This window comes from Microtus oregoni, unplaced genomic scaffold (genome assembly GCF_018167655.1).
Source record: "Microtus oregoni isolate MIOR12 unplaced genomic scaffold, Mior012 000044F_ref0000062, whole genome shotgun sequence".
Taxonomy (NCBI): domain Eukaryota; kingdom Metazoa; phylum Chordata; class Mammalia; order Rodentia; family Cricetidae; genus Microtus; species Microtus oregoni.
The window spans coordinates 2,512,777-2,518,776 of record NW_024543218.1 but is presented as its reverse complement, the minus strand read 5'-3'; positions in this window follow the sequence as shown (position 1 = coordinate 2,518,776).

Below are 6,000 nucleotides of genomic sequence, written 5' to 3'. Positions count from 1 at the left end.
GTCTATTCAAGGTATCCATGTTTGAATCGGATAACAAGATGTCGTCCATGTAATGGTATACTATAGATTTGGGAAATTTCTTGCGTATTATTTGCAATGGTTGGTTCACAAAATATTGGCACAGGGAGGGGCTATTTAACATACCCTGGGGGAGGACGGTCCAGTGGTACCTCCTCGAAGGTTGAGAATTGTTATAAGTAGGCACTGTGAAGGCAAATTTTTCTCTATCTTCTCTTTGCAAAGGTATAGTGAAAAAACAATCCTTTAAATCAATAACTATGAGAGGCCATCCTTTTGGTAATAAAGAGGGCAAAGGAATTCCAGATTGCAGAGGGCCCATAGGTTGAATAACCTTGTTGATGGCCCTGAGATCTGTCACCATTCTCCATTTACCTGATTTTTTCTTAACCACAAATACAGGAGAATTCCAAGGGCTGGTAGATTCTTCTATATGTCCAGCATCTAATTGTTCTTGTACCAGCTGTTCTAAAGCCTGTAACTTTTCCTCAGCTAAAGGCCATTGCTTTGTCCATATTGGTTTCTCAGTCAACCATTTTAGAGGCAAGGCTGTTGGTATCTCTGAAGGGACATCAATTGCTTGTTCTTGCACAGCCCGAATGGCCGGTTTTCTCAGTTTGTAATATCTTTTAATATTACTCTCAGAAATATAGGCTCTAGATTTAGCAGGAATGTTAATTTCAGTATTCCATTGTTGTAATAGGTCACGACCCCATAAATTCATTGCGATATTGGCTACATATGGCTTTAATTTTCCTATTTGTCCCTCTGGCCCTATACATTCAACCCATCTCGTGCTCTGCCTTACTCAAGATAGGGTTCCAATTCCCAGGAGCTGAACATTTACATTCTGAAGAGGCCAATACGGATGCCAAGATTCTGGGGTAATGATACTTACATCAGCCCCTGTGTCCAGCAGGCCAGTAATAAAAATGCCATTTACACACACTCTCAGTTTAGGTCTTTGATCATTTATAGAAGTTTGCCAAAACACACGTAACTTATCTTTCTGATCATTATTGCTTGTAACAGTAGGCATGGGGCTTCCTAATTGTCCTGATGAGGCACGTTCTCTGCAGAAACTGGATATGACTGAACCATGTTTGCCATGGGGGCCTGTGAGGCACCCCCTCTCACGTTTCCCGGCTGTATCAGGTTGCCTTGTCTATCTCTTGTAGACCTGCATTCATTTGTCCAATGTCTGCCCTTTCCACATCTTCTACATAAACCTGAATGCTGAGTCCTCCTATTTCTGTTATTTCTAGAAGATGCATTATTATTATTATTTCTGAAAGATGCATTATTATTATTATTATTATTTCTGAAAATCCGTTGTCTACAATTCTTTTTCATATGACCCATTTTTCCACAATTAAAACATTTGGTATTCTGGTGTCTCCTTTTACCATTGGAAATTGCTTCTTCTACCCATGCTTCAGTGCCATAATCAAATGTATCAACATTGAGTTTATGCAAGACTCATTCTTCCAACGGCGCTGATCTGAGCTTTAAAGGACCCAAAATCCTTTTGCATTCCACATTTGCATTTTCATAAGCCAAAGTCTCAATCATTATACGTCTTGCTTCTGGGTCAGATATTCCTATTTGTACAGCCTTAGTTAATCTTTGTAAAAAGCCACTAAAGGGTTCTCTCTGACCCTGTTTAACTCTGACAAATGATTCCATTCTCTGTCCTGGGTCTTGTACCCTGTCCCAAGCCCTTAAGGCTGCTGTAGTACACATGGAGAGTGTGTTTTCATCCAAATTAGCTTGTTCCTGAGGATCGGAAAAGAGCCCTTCACCTAGAATTTGATCTAGGGAAATGTCAATTCCCTTCGCTTTTTCCTGTTGTTCTAAGAGTCTAGCCTCTTGCCTGAATAAGCATTTCCATTTCAATTGCGGTCCACTCTCGAGTACCGCAGAGCTCAGCTGGAGCCAGTCTGAGGGGGTTGCTCTGCCTTGTCGTGGCCCAAGATCTTAGCATCTCTTTAACAAAAGAGGCTTGCATCCCAAAAGTCATGACAGCCTGTTTTATTTCCTTGAGATCATTCATACGCACAGGCTCCCATGTATCCTCCTTGATGACCCTAGGGTTTTTGGAACCAATCACCTTCTCTGTTGTTATTACTGGAAAGGCAGGTAGAGCTGTAGGTAGAGCTTTGTGGAAATTGTCCCGGAGAGACTTACCCACAGATGTAGTTAAAATTTGCCTTTCTACCCTTTGCTCTTCCTCATCAGAATTTAGAAATTCCTCAATCTTTTCAATTCTATTCACCATTGCCTTCTGCAATGTCTGAATCTCCTGTCCAGAATTATGTTCCAAAGCCTTCATTGAGGATTCTAAAGTATGAAGTTTGTCCGTTAGAGATAACATCTCATCTTTGGACATAATTTTTATGACATAAACCGTGCCTTCTTGTAATAACAATCTTTCCGTCAATCTGTCATAAGCTTTAGACAAAATCCGATTGTCACATTCAGCAGTTTTGATTCTCTCAGTTAATGTTTCATTTCCTAAAGAAAGGGACTGAATCTTATGGTCCAGATCAGCTGTTCCCTCTTCCATAGTAATGAATTTCTCCTTAACATCAGCCTGAAGAACTTCAACCTGATTCTCGAGAAGATTGTTATCAGCCTGGAGAACTTCAACCTGATTCTTGAGAAGATTGTTATCAGCCTGGAGAACTTCACACTGATTCTTGAGAAGATTGTTATCAGCCTGGAGAACTTCAAACTGATTCTTGAGAAGATTGTTGTCATTCTCAATTGTTTTTAAGCGTTCAATCTCTACCTTAAGAATCCTGGATTCGTCTCGTAAAGACTTTATCATATTTCTATTATCAAACCATTTGGTGCCAATGAAAACTACGAATCCCAGAAGGATCCATATATGTGGGGTGATAGACACCTCTTGTAAAATCTCCCACATGGTACAATTAAAAAATCATTAAATTATTGAACAGTAATGTGTTCAGACATTTTATTTATAAAAGAAAATTTTTTTACCTGCAATGATCGGTTCCTGCCAGTGGTGGTCTCTGTGTTTTTGGAGCCTGTCCTAGAACTAGCTCTTGTAGACCAGGCTGGTCTCGAACTCACAGAGATCCGCCTGCCTCTGCCTCCCGAGTGCTGGGATTAAAGGCATGCGCCACCACCGCCCGGCCAAGTCACTTTGTAACAGACCAAATCTGACACTGTGGCAGCTTTTGTTGCAAAACCACAAGTACTTGAGCTTCTGCTAATTCAGGCAGTGGGGTTCCGCTGCAAAACTTAGCCAAGGCAGGCAGAATGGGCCTGTGTCGCCGAGTGTGTCTGGGACTTGGCACTGGGGCCGGAGTCATGAACTGAAAAACAGCACCTGGGATGGTGCTGTGTTAGCTAGCGGGCTACCCGCTTGAGTCGGGGGCAAAATAGCCCGACGTTGGACGCCAAAATGTAGCCGCATAAACGAATGCAGACAGAGTGTAAAAATATATATATAGCTTTAATGTAGAAATAGACTTACAGAACCACGGTTCCCGCGGAGACTAGGAAAGCAGAAGCGAGAGCTTGGAGCTTGCTCTCCAAATTTATAGGCAGACATTAGCCCGAGGCGAACACGCCCCTTAAGGGGCGGGACTTATCCCTACAACATTAACTGCTGTTAAAGCAAAAAGAAGCCATGAATTTGAAAACAATGAAGAGTCTATGGAAAGGCTTAGAAGAAGAATAAAGAAGGAAATTAAGGAATTGTTATCCTCAAAAATTATTTTAAAAAGTTGAAATAGACTTTATGGCCATATAGTCCAGAGTCAAAACATTTATAATAGAGCACACCAAGTTTCAGTCATTTTCTCTCAGAATGTTCATCTTAAACCTGTAAAATACCAGTTCTTTTAGGCACTGCCATACCATTTTATCCAGTTATATTTTGTTCAAACTAGTGTATTATCTGTAATTGGGTTCCATATTAAGTTCCCTTCTTAATCCAGATTCTAGATTTCCTGGTCTGTGGATGTGAGAAGTGACCAGTCAGGACATTTATCAATTACTCCATGATATTTCATGTTTATTCCAACAAATAAAGCTTCTCTGGAGATAAGAAGTGGGGGGTAACCACTAGTGAACCAGAGGTTTAGGCAGTAAGTGGCTCATGCCTTTAATTCCAGCATTTGGGAGATGAGGACAAGAATTTAAGATGGGTGAGGACGGGATCTCTTCCCTCATTAGATCCAAAAGTTTAGAGATCTAAAAAGTGAATGTGGCTGTTGGATTGCTTCTCTGTTCTGACAGCTTTTCCCCAATATCTGACTCAGGAATTTTATTAATAATACTAATTAGGATCATGCTTCAATCAAACAAGTTAACTGCATAATTTTAATGTAGCTGCTTGGTTTCATCTGTGTTCTGTCAGTTTTACCCCAATATCTGAATCTGGAAATTTATTAATAATACTAATTATGATCACACTTCAATCAATGTAACTACATATTTCTAATATGCACTACTTTCAAAACAGGGGAGTTTTTATGCTCCTTCATGTCTATGCCCTTTTAAACTGGGACAACATATGCTTTAAATTTGACCATTGAACTCAATTCTTACACAGGATCTACTGGTCTATTATTTCTTCTCACTGCCCAGCTAAGGCCTAGCCTTGAAGCAGTAGCAAGATTTTTTTTCTGGCACTGGGCAGAAGAAGCAGGATTATGAGTTCAATGGAATTATTAACTACATAGTGTAAGGCAAGCCTAATCTACAGAAGACATTGCTCGAAACAGAAATAAACAATCAACATACTTGAGAAAAGAAGAAAGAAATTCTTATTGACCTGGAAACAATGGGAAACAGAAATAGGGTAAGGATGAATTTAAAAGAATTGAAATTTAAAAATTGAAACTCGTAATTGCTTTTAAAAAAACAAACAGCTGGTTCTTTGAAAAAATCAACAAATTGACAAGCCCTTGTCCAAACTAATAGAAAGGCAGACAGAGAACAAACAAATTAACAAAATCAAAAATGAAAAATGGAACATAACAACAGACACTGAGGAAATTCAGAGAATATTAGGTCATACTACAAAAGCCTGTATGCCACAAAGTTGGAAAATGTAAAAGAAATGGACCCTTTAAAGATAAGTACTACATACCAAAATTAAATGAAGACCAGGTGAACAATTTAAATAGACCTATAAGTTGTAAGGAAATAGATGTCATAAAAAAACCTCCCTACCCAAAAAAAGCCCAAAACCACGTGGTTTTAATGCAGAATTTTACCAGAATTTCCAAGAAGAGCTGATACCTATACTTCTTAATATGTTTCATATAATAGAAACAGAAGAGTAATTGCCAAACTCTTTTTATGAAACTACAGTTACCCTGATACCAAAACCACACAGAGACTCAACCAAGAAAGAGAATTACAGACCAATCTCACTCATGAACATCGATGCAAAAATTATCAATAAAATACTGGCAAACTGAATCCAAGAACACATCAAAATAATTATCCATTATGATCAAGTAGGCTTTATCCCAGATATGCAGGGCTGGATCAACACACAAAAATCTATCAATGTAATCCATCATATAAATAAACTGAAAGAAAAAAACCATACGATCATTTCATTAGATCCTGAAAAATTATTTGATAAAATAAAAAACTCCTTTATGATAAATGTCTTAGAGCAGATAGGGATACAACGAACATACCAAAATATAATAAAAGCAATACACAGCAAGCCGACCGCTAAATTCAAATTAAATGGAGAGAAACTCAAAGCCATTCCATTAAAATCAGGAACAAGACAAGGCTGACCACTCTCTCAATATCTCTTCAATGTAATGTTTGAAGATCTAGCAATAGCAATAAGATAACATAGGGACATCAAGGGGATTCAAATTGGAAAAAAGAAGTCAAATTTTCATTATTTGCAGATGATATGATAGTGTACATCAATGACCCAAAAACTCTACCAAAGAACTAATACAGCTGATGAACACC